At 32.8% G+C, this 10,963-nt stretch overlaps 1 pseudogene; it reads right to left on the bottom strand.

The window, feature by feature from the left end:
• Positions 1–7,422: 7,422 nt before the first annotated feature.
• On the bottom strand, positions 7,423–8,337 carry LOC132637135 (septum site-determining protein minD homolog, chloroplastic-like; annotated as a pseudogene).
• Positions 8,338–10,963: the final 2,626 nt, after the last annotated feature.

Consider the following 10,963-nt stretch of genomic DNA (forward strand, 5'->3'; position numbering starts at 1 on the left):
CCACAAAGGATTTTTTAACCCTTAAATAAAAAATTAGGACCGAACACGGACGACGATCTTGCCTAAACCGACTCTTCTATATAGTAGTAATAGTAAAGTAACACATATAATTTTTTTTATCAAATTTTGATTTGGATAATTCTAATTCAAATTATTATATTAATTTTACATGCTTAAAATGAAACAAAGTAGAAATTTGATTTTCTATTTAAACGAAGAACTTCGATTTTTTAATTTTTAGTAAATATTTTTTGTTTAACTCATTTTACTTATCATGTTATTATTTACACGATTTTTTAAGAAAACGTCAATTAGAATTATAATTTCACTAATTTACCTTATTAATTATTTGATCATCATTTAATATTATTTTTTCTTTTATGACATTAATCTCTTTTCACATTTATTAGAATAAGGAAAAAATGAAAAAGTAATTAAATTCTATCTTATTTTAATATATAAGTATTTTAAGTATGTTGCTGTACAATAATTTCATTTACTCTCACTAATGGATTGATACGCATGTGGCAATGAGTCCATCATTATTGATTTAATTGTTCGATTTTCTAAGCACTTTTTTTAACATTGTTTGTTTTTTTAATATGAGATTCACTTTTTTTTTAATATTGTTTGATTTTGTTAATATGGGGTCCACTTTTTTTTCCTGTGAGTTTGGATGTAGTGAGTTCCACTTTTTTTTTTTTTAGTACTAGTTGGTGTTTAATATGGGGCCCACAACCACAATTTTTTTTAACATTGTTTATTTTTTTTAATATGGGATTCACTTTTTTTTTAATATTGCTTGATTTTGTTAATATGGGGTCCACTCTTTTTTCTGTGAGTTTGGATGTGGTGGGTTCCACTTTTTTTCTTCCTTTTTTTTAATACTGGTTGGTGTTTAATATGGAGCCCACAATTGTTTTTAATATTAATTGTTGTTTAATATATATGGGGCCCATAATATTTTTTTTTTAATTTTAGTTGTTGTTTCAAGATTTGTATGCCTTAAAATGTTGTACTCGATGCCTTATCACTTGTTCACGTGGGTATTAATTTGCTATACACTGGGTCTCACTTGTATTTGAATGTCACGCATTGGCTTTGCAATATCCAAAGCTTTGCATCATGATCATGTGGGTCCTACGTTGATGTCTCAATTTGACATTTCCCACTTTGTTTGTTTTACTTTTGATTTTTTTGACGACGAAGGCAGATGACGAAGTGCCCCAAAACTCCCTCTCCTAAATAGTAGAAAATACTGCAGCATATTTTAAGTTTTTTCTTCTTCCAATTATTTCGTCTTTATATTTGGTACATTTTGAGTTGTGGGTATATAGAGGATTACTACCACTCATATGGTGTATTTACTTTTCTCTTTCCTTGTGCGATATTTTTATATTATCGTTTTCTTTTTCCACGTGCGTGATTTTTATATTTTCATTTGACTCAAGGAAAAGTCTTCTTAGGTTCATACTAATAATTAATTAATTTCCTTATTTGACCGGTCGATTACTTGTATATAAGGGTCTCTCCAATTATTATAAACTGAAAAACCGTGAAGGTTTAATAATTATTCATTGACCGGTTGATACACGTTTTGTAAATTAGATGAATATACTCCTCCCATCTAATAATCTAGGGTGTTTCGATTGACTTTTTAAAAATAATTTATAAGCTAAAAGCTAAAAGTTAAAAGTCATAATAAATTAAAAATATTCAACTTTTAACTTTTAGCTTTTTTTTTTTACCTAAAAATAAGTGCTTAAAATATTTTTTATCTTTTGTAAATACCACAAAAAATTAAAAAGTGCTTAAAAGCCAAAAAGCATTTAAAATAAGGCCATCCAAACACTCTCTTAGTCCATAGATGAAAAGTCGAGATGTTACCAAAATTTAGTTTGACCTCTATATTGACCCGTGAATGCGTTTTAGAACAGTATTAATTAAGTCTTTAAAATTTAAATTCTCAAATCATGTAACAGACAAATTAAAACGGATTTACATTATCTATACTATAGGAATTTTATACTATCAGTGTCTTTTCTCGAGCTATAACGTGTTTTGCAGGTTAGTAGTCTATCATAAGAAGTTACTTATAATTTAGTAACTCTTAAATAATCTGATAATGCATAAAAAAATTTAGTACATCATATGTGTGCAGAAGTTTAAACTCTATGCACAAAGACAAGCTTCAGAGCAAAACTAGAGCTACTTATGTATAATACCATCTTATTGTATAAAAGAAATAAGAAAAACTCGCACGATTTTATTACTCCCTCTGGTTCATAATAAGTATTCACTTAGTTTTTTAATTTTGATTCAAAATAAGTGATTTTTTTTAATTTAAAATAAGTGTTCAATTACATAATCAAGAATACGTGTTCACTTGACCTTTTTATTTTGGTTCAAAATTAGTATTCACTCACATAATCAAGAAAAATTAATTTTATTTTTTTAGATTTGCCCTTAATGTGTCAAATTAATGGTAATATGCAAATTTTAATTAAAGGTTGTTTAGTCAAATTATCAATAACTTACATAAACAACTACCTTTTATAAGCTCCTAACAATATATAGCTACAAGTTTGTAACTTACAACCCGTAGCTACCTTTTATGTGGGTTCGGCTGTATTTCCTTTTTTTTAAATTGTCACGCCCCGAACTATGGCCTGGGCGTAACACGGCACTCGGGCCTTGCTTACATGTGTCCGAGCGAACCTCATGGCTTGCTTGTCAACATGGGTATCAAAACAATATAATCTATATGATGCAATTTAAATGAATCATGAAAATGTAATTTGCGGAATAAAGTCTTGAAGTTATCTCATAGCATGAAAAATCATGAAAATGTAATAGTATGCACGCATGAAAACATAACTGACTCTGTGAACTAACATCTGTCTATGAAACCTCTAAAACATGTCTGAATACTAATTACCAGGACATGGCCTGGACTACCATAACTGAATACTAATGCAAACCCCATGTTGAACCTCGAGAGGAGTGGGGCTCACCAAATAAGCTGATAACTGAGGTGATCCTATTGCGCAGGTGTATGCTCCTGAAAACCCGTATCTTCACCGTGAAGTGCAGGCCCCGGGCAAAAGGGACGTTAGTACATGGTGAATAGTACTAGTATGTAAAACCTGCTGAAATGAAGAACATGGCACAACATAGGTATAGGACATGAACATGAGCATGAAACGTGAGTAAAGTCTGAAAACAGTAAATCAATGGAAATACATGTATATAAAACTGCTTGTAACGTAGGGAATGCTATAGTATAACCGACAACATGGTCTGGTACTTGCGTCCTACCAGCAGAACACTCACAACCTTGCCAAGGATATGAGATTTAAGTAATAATAAGCATGTAAGGATCCAAACTGCATAATGAAGGTGTTGCCTTCTTGCTGACAACCCTTATCTTACGGTGGCTACGTAGTTTCAGGCTATCTGAGCCTTCTCGGTTAACTAAGCAATTCCCAAAACATGAACATAATATAGTTGGCTAAGAAGCCCATGATTTTCGTGAAATAACTTGTAATCATGATTTCACGAAATAACTTGTAACATGGTTTCATGAAATATCTTGTAATATGGTTTCATGAGATAACTTGTCATAGTCTTGCAAACATGTTCTTGATTCATGAGTAATAACAATAGTTCATAATTATATATAATTGACTTGAAAACATGCTTGTAACTTGCTACATAAAATCATAAAGTTTCATATAAACGTAATGAGAACACATGATTCATGGATTAAGCTAGGGTTCCTAATAACCGTAATGGAAGATTAGGAATACAATAACGAATATAGATACAAAATTTATGTACATAAATACATAAATACGGGCTACCAATATGTTGGGTTTAATGCCCTAGGGTTTGAACTTCATGGATATCAAGAAACGGAGCATGGGGAAGAACGTAGAGATTCCCACATGTGGATGGAAGTTCTACATACCTTAATTGCTCCAAAACATGAATTAAAGACCTGAGCTTTGAAGAAGATTTCCAAAATCTTGAATTCTTGAACCTTGAGATGGGTTTTCTTGAAAACCCTAGTTTTGAAATGATGATTTCTTGTTTAGAGTACAAGGATAGGTATTAGAATTGAGTTGGAATAATTAGAGTAGGGTTACCTTGATGTTCTTGATGATGGAAGAGGGTAGGAGGTCGTTCTAGGGCTTGAAGGAATGAAAAATAATGATTTGAACTGGTACGGACGAATATATACTGTTCTGGAAAATTAAAATTTTGGCCTAGTTAAATACTGGCCGTATTTTGAAATACGGACTGCACTGCATCTCTTCAGTAAAATGGCCATAACTCTTTTCACAGATGTCCGTTTGACCCCCATAATATACCGTTGGAAAGGTATTTCAAAGCTCTACAAATTTCATGAAGGAAGTTTTCCCAAATTCCAAATAAATTTTGAAATACGGGCCGTATTTTGAAATATCGTCCGTATTTAACCATTTGACATCCAAATGCCAAATTCGAGAATGCTCAGAAATCCTTGGTTTCAGTTTACGACTTAAAATACAGACCGTAAACTGAAATGCGGTCACTGTTCATGGGCGTATGTTGCACCTCATTTTTACCAAGGCTAAACAAAGCACAACTTATGGAACTCGAAAATAATTAATTATGTACAGAGTCGCCACCTAGCATTTAAGGTATACTAGGGTACCTATAAATTATTAATATATGCAGCTTAACATGGTCTACGAAAATAAGTGAGATTCTAGGTAAGGGTTCAAATTATTTCGAAGGGAAGGTGTTAGGCATCCTTCAGAATCCACAAATATGGTTCTCGGCTGGACCAATTTAACTATACGAGGGATGTGTAAAAAGACTTGATTATTATTTACAAAAATTAGTAGAATTTAGTCTGAAGAATAACTAATATGACTATTCACATAAATAATCGTGTAATACGTATTTTATACATATGTGATATAATAATTATTTTAAAAAAAAAGTTATGTGCAACTTAGAAGCTTGGGTATGTGAAAAGGGTATAAGGAATGGACATGAAATTATTTTGCACTCAAGGTGAGTTAACTAATTTAACTAGCTAAGTATGTACGCCTAATCAATTAATTATGAGAGTACATTCTAAAGCCTAAATATTGAGGCAAATCACCCTATTTATTTACTTAAGTGTGCAAAGATATTAAATTAAAACTCTAGCGAAATATGATAACTATAAGAATATTAGCTACGAAAATAATAACTGCCTAATATTGATTTATCTAAAACACATAAAATTTAAATGACCTAAGCAGATCATAAATAAATACCATCAACCTGCACCCTAAAAAAGTAAAGTTTCACTATATTTTATGCTTGTATAATTTAATAATGTAAAAAAAATATATATATATAAACAGAGAATTTAAGAAGCTATTTGAACTTCTTTTGAGTGTCATCTTCAAAAGTAACTCTGAATACCTGCATGAGACTTAATAAAAATGTTAATAAGAAAATAAATAACTATCGGATGAATTAAAGAAATAATGAATAAACTTAAAATAAAAAACACCCGTCTTTGTGCATGGAAGGCCTTAGAAATCGACGGAAATTTCTTCATCGGCCATTTGGGTGTAGTATTTTCCCAAATTAGTTAGCGAGTCGGTCAATCATAAAAGCGAGCATTATTTAGCAACAAATGTTGTGAAAATAAGTAAGAGATCAACAATATCCATTAGCAAGATGGAGTGATAACATAAAAAATAAAAAAAAATAAAAAAAAAAACAAAAACAAAAAAAAGACAGTAGCATAAGACATAGAGCAAAACAGTAGCATAAGTCCCAGAAACTATAGTCAAACGGGGCAGTGGAAAACATGGCCTAAACATAGCAAAACAAAAGTTAAACATCCAACATCAGCAGCTAAAAAATAGCAAAACGGAGCAACGACTTAACCAACCAAAGAGATCGTCGGAGTTCCACTTGAAAAATAAACAAAAAGCAAACAAAAACGTGAAAGGGAAAAGGAAGGGGAGCAGCGACTGGTTCACGGTGGTGGTGTTGATGGTGTTTGACGGAGACGGGTTTCATGGAGGAAGGCAGCGTCGCTGCTGGCTGCTCCTCCACCGCCTTTGATGGCTGTTCACTGGCGTCGAGCAGGCAGTGACGGGTAAGAACAGAAGGGTTAGGATCGTTATCGTCGTTGAAGCTTGGAGAACAAGAGAAAGGGGATGAACGAACTGCTTGTCGACGTTAATGGAGTTCGTCGGAGCGGGCAGTGGGGATGGTGATCGGCATTGTGGTGCGGTGGCTGTTGTTGTGGTTTTTTGGTGGAGGTGTGGTGAGGAAGATGAAGGCGGGAGGGAAGGGGGTGGTTTGGCGCGTCGCCGGAGCTCCGAGCTCCGGCGGGGAGGCGGCGGCGGCTGTGGAAAAAAAATGAGAGGGAAAATAAAGTGTTTAGGGTTTGGTTTTGTTGGAAGAGAGAGAGAGTTCAAATCTGAAAATTAAGTGTTGTGGTGTGTGTAAATATGTGTTGGATCCCATCATTAAATTAACCCCCCCCCCCCCCCCCCCTTTTTTTTTCTTATAATATAAACAAACACCCCTTTTTATGCCCAAAAATAATGAAGTCATACCCCCTTGTCCCCAACCCATCATCTCAATTAACTCTTTTTTTTTTAAAAAAAAAGAAGTGATGAGATCTTGACTTGACCAAATTTTACTCTGCGTTTAAAAATTAATTACTCCGATTTTCTCTGCACTGTCAGACTGTACTAAAATATAGTTAATTAATAAATGTATAAATAATAACGCAAGTATAAAATATAAACATTAATGTCTATGATATGAAAATGTATTGCTATAAAATTAAGAAACAATTATTAATTGCACAAAAAACGGTAGTATTACGCTGTACATGTGCAAAATAATGATTCTTGAAAAAATGACAATAAATTGAGGAAATTCCTAAAATAAGGATAATCATTAATAAATTGTTGAAAAAATGTAAAAATGTGTAAAAAAATGTATTTCGTGCTCTTTAACGAATCAGGGGCCCCCAAAACGTTAATTTTAAGCACGTCGAGCCAAAATTAAGTGTCAACAGCGTAAACCTCCATTTTACAACTGAACAGGGAAATTCCAATTGCCACATTCTTTATCTGATTTTCTAAGTCTAGGATCATGGTCAAAACTTACGTTAAAGGTACGGGGTGTTACATAAATATAGTGAAATACATGTATCATAAAAACAGAGTGAGTAAATCCTTTAAATACATGAAGGACTTTCGGCTGTGTTTTCGTATTTTTAAATACAACGAAATACATGCATCATAAAAGTGGAGTAAATCCTTTAAATACACGGAGGAGTTGTGTATTTCATTGTATTTATATACTAATAATCCTTTTGTTTTCGCTGTATTTTAGTGTTTACACTAAGAAAATGACAAAATGAAAAAATACACTGTAATTAAAAAAGAAGAATACAATCAAAACCGGTCGGATCTCACGTGAAATACAACATATTACTGTATTTACACTAAAAGGATGAAGAATACATTCAAATCCTTTTAAAAATACACTGTATTTATTCAGATCTGAGATAGATTCTGGTCAAATACAAAAAAATACAATAAAAAAATTAATGAATACACTCAGATCTTATATACAAGAAGGAGAAGAAGCCATAGATTCCGATCCAATCTCCTGTCAAATACAAAAAAAATACACTAAGAAAATGACGAATACACTCAAATACATCTGACATACAAGAAGGAGATGAAGCCATGAGTTCCGGTCTCCACCTTCATCAATGCCAACAGGGCAATCAATTAGAATAAAATCAAGTCCACTTTTATCACGAGCTTTTAAAGCATCCACAAGCCAAACCAATGCTTTCCTACCAAACCCAATTGACAATTTAGGTCTAGGCTTGGAAATACATAACAACTCAAAATTAGACCACTTTATCACGTACAAGTGCCTGATCAAGTTTACAATCACCGTTAAGAACCTCCACAACAATGTAATTAACCCAATTTTCTAGCCCTAGAAGTAGGTCAAGGTTACATAAGCCCACATCGCAACCAACAGCGACTATAGAGAATCCTAAACGGGCTAAGGAGAGATTGATATTTGCGATCGTAGTGGTTTTACCAACTCCGCCTTTGTCGGAGATAATAATGACGACTCTTAGGGTATTTCTGGCGAGTTGAGGCTTGTTGTTGTATTGAAGGATTGAATGGATGGAAGGTAGAAGTTTCCAGATAGTTTGAAGGTGGGATGGGTTTGGGGGGATAAGGAATTGGAAGGGGTAAAAGAGGAGGGTGTAGGGTTAGAGAGGCAGTAGGGAGCCATTGTGAGATTTGGGAGAGGTAAGGGAGAAGAGAGGAGTGAGGGGAAAAGAGATTTGGGAGTAGAACTTGAGCGTGTGAATACAATAGCTAATTAATCATAAATATCTCTTAGAGTTAGTTATGGATCGTAAAATTCTTTTCTTTTTAGGAGTGTGTTAAAGCCTAAGTGAACATTTATTTTGAACGGAATTACTTTGGTAGTAGCTTCTCCTGCAACATTTTCAGAGTTTTGTTAAAAATTGATAACTTTTTCTGTTTTCATTTTCTAAGAGAACTTTCTATAAAGAAAACAAGCATCTGAAATTTGCCTGGCCCTTTTAGTGGGCGTTTGGCCATAAAAATTATTCACTTTTTTCTAAAAAAAAAATTCACTTTTTTTTTACTTTTAGCATTTAGCCATAAAAATTATTCACTTTTTTCGGAGTTGTATTCTGGAATATAAAAAATAAGAAAAATTTGTTTTTCAATTTTTTTTCATCTTTTTCACCTTTTTACACTATATTTCATCAAAAACTACAATTCCAAAAACTATAGCCAAACACAACTCCAACTTCAAAAATTCCAAAAATAAGTAATTTTTTTTTTATATTTATGATCAAACGGCACCTTAATATTTCCAAAACTTAACATTTATTAATTTTAGAAAGTGAAAAACCTTGGTGCCTAATGGTGGGGACCTCTTTTTAGCCTTAGGCAAAGGGCAAGTGTGGGCTCAAAATAGGCCTAGAAAATTTAGGAAGACTCACTTTTTGAATCACTAATTAATATTTAAATAGTATTTGAATTATTTAACGTTTAGTCATATTTTAATATAAAAATAAAAATTAGATAAAAGTACCCTAATTAAAGCACGAAAAAGCTTTAAGAATTTTTCATAATATTTCGACCTTTCCTTGCATAAACTCCATGAAAACTGCCACAATTTACATTTCAATACCTTTTTAATGGACTTGAAACTTTGGTAGTTCAAATTTCATAAAAAAATCATGAAGTTTAAATTGATGAAGGTTCAAACTCTATTAATTTCAAGAGTTTAAACTGCCACATTCAAAATACACGAATTTTTTCTGGAGCTTTGAAAACTGCCATAGTTCAAATTTCATGATTTATCATTGAGTTTGAACTTTTTGTAATTTTTCTACGGATGTTTTTATTCAAATTTTATTTTCACATTAAAAACTTAAGAGTTTTCAGTTACATTTGAAACAATGGTTATAGTTTGAAAATAATCTAAATCTAAAAAGAGATCAGCCCATCAATGTTTCCGAAAATTTAGGCTTCCAATTGAGGGCCAGTGCCTAATTGTCTCTGGGTCATTTGCTCGATTGTCTTCAAAGGCACTTGTCTTTAATTTTAATCCCTCAAATTGTTGGTCTTTAATTTTTATCCTTCGCTTAATACTCTGAGGTTTTGGGTCGAACCCCCCACTCAGTAAAAAAAATAAAAATCCAAGGCAGAGGTTTGTAGCAAAATTAGGCCTATTCGGGCAAAAGTTGAGCCTTAAGAAAAACTTTTACCCAAAATTAGGCCTATACGGGCAAAAGTTAGGACTTAAGACAAACTTTTGTCCAAACTCTACCTTGTAAGGTAAAACTCTACCTTGAATCCAAAACTCTGCCTTGCGAATTTTTTAAAATTTTTGACTGAGCGAGGGTTCGAACCTGGAACCCACGAACTTTTAGGCGAAGGACAAAAATTAAAGACCAAAATTTGAGGGCCGACAATTAAAGACCAATGCCTTTGAAGGACATTCCACGCAAAAAAATGATTGTCTTTACGTGTCTAATCTTGATGTAAGAAAAAATAGTGTTACTTGTAAATATTAGGCGCTAAGATATTCTTGTAAAAGAGCAAACTCTTATACAACAACAACAACAACATACCAAATGTAATCCCACAAGTGAGGCAAAGAGCACACTCTTATCAGAATAAATAATAAATTTAATTTATACACTCTAATCGTGTAAAAAAATTTATATTATCAGCATCTTCTAACATGTTGTAACATGTTATCTATCTTATTTTCACGTAATTTATTCAGTTATTACATATAGTTATGTGTAATTATTTTATAGTTACGTATGGAAACTAATTTTTGTTATCAGCATATCGAAGTTTAGCAATTTGGATAGTGAACATGAATGTGCACATTGTACGACGATTATGTGTACTTGGGCCTAAACAAACTTGCTTTCTGAGTGCATTAAATTGGGCCATCAAATATGAAAATGGACAATTTGCAGGTTGCAGGATTGTACTTCGCTGGGGGTGGTCTTTAATTTTTGTCCCTCAAATTAGTGGTCTTTAATTTTTGTCCTTCGCTACAAGCCTCTTGAATTCAGGTTCGAACTCCCGTTTAGTTAAAAATTAAAAAAAAAATCCGCAAGGCATAAGTTGGCATTCGCAGGGCATAAGGCATAAGTTGGGTTTCAAACTCTACCTTAAGGCAAAAAAAAATAGATATATTTTGCGGGAATTTTGCAAATCTCTAAGGCCTAATTTTGGGTAAAAGTTTGCCTTTCTGCCTTAAGGCATAAGTTGGGGTCCAACTTCTACCTTAAGGTATAAGTTGCCTTGCGAATCCCAACTTATAGCTTGCGATTTTTTTTTTTTTGATTGAGCCTGAG

The sequence above is a fragment of the Lycium barbarum genome, chromosome 4 (genome assembly GCF_019175385.1).
Source record: "Lycium barbarum isolate Lr01 chromosome 4, ASM1917538v2, whole genome shotgun sequence".
In the NCBI taxonomy this organism is placed as follows: Eukaryota; Viridiplantae; Streptophyta; class Magnoliopsida; order Solanales; family Solanaceae; genus Lycium; species Lycium barbarum.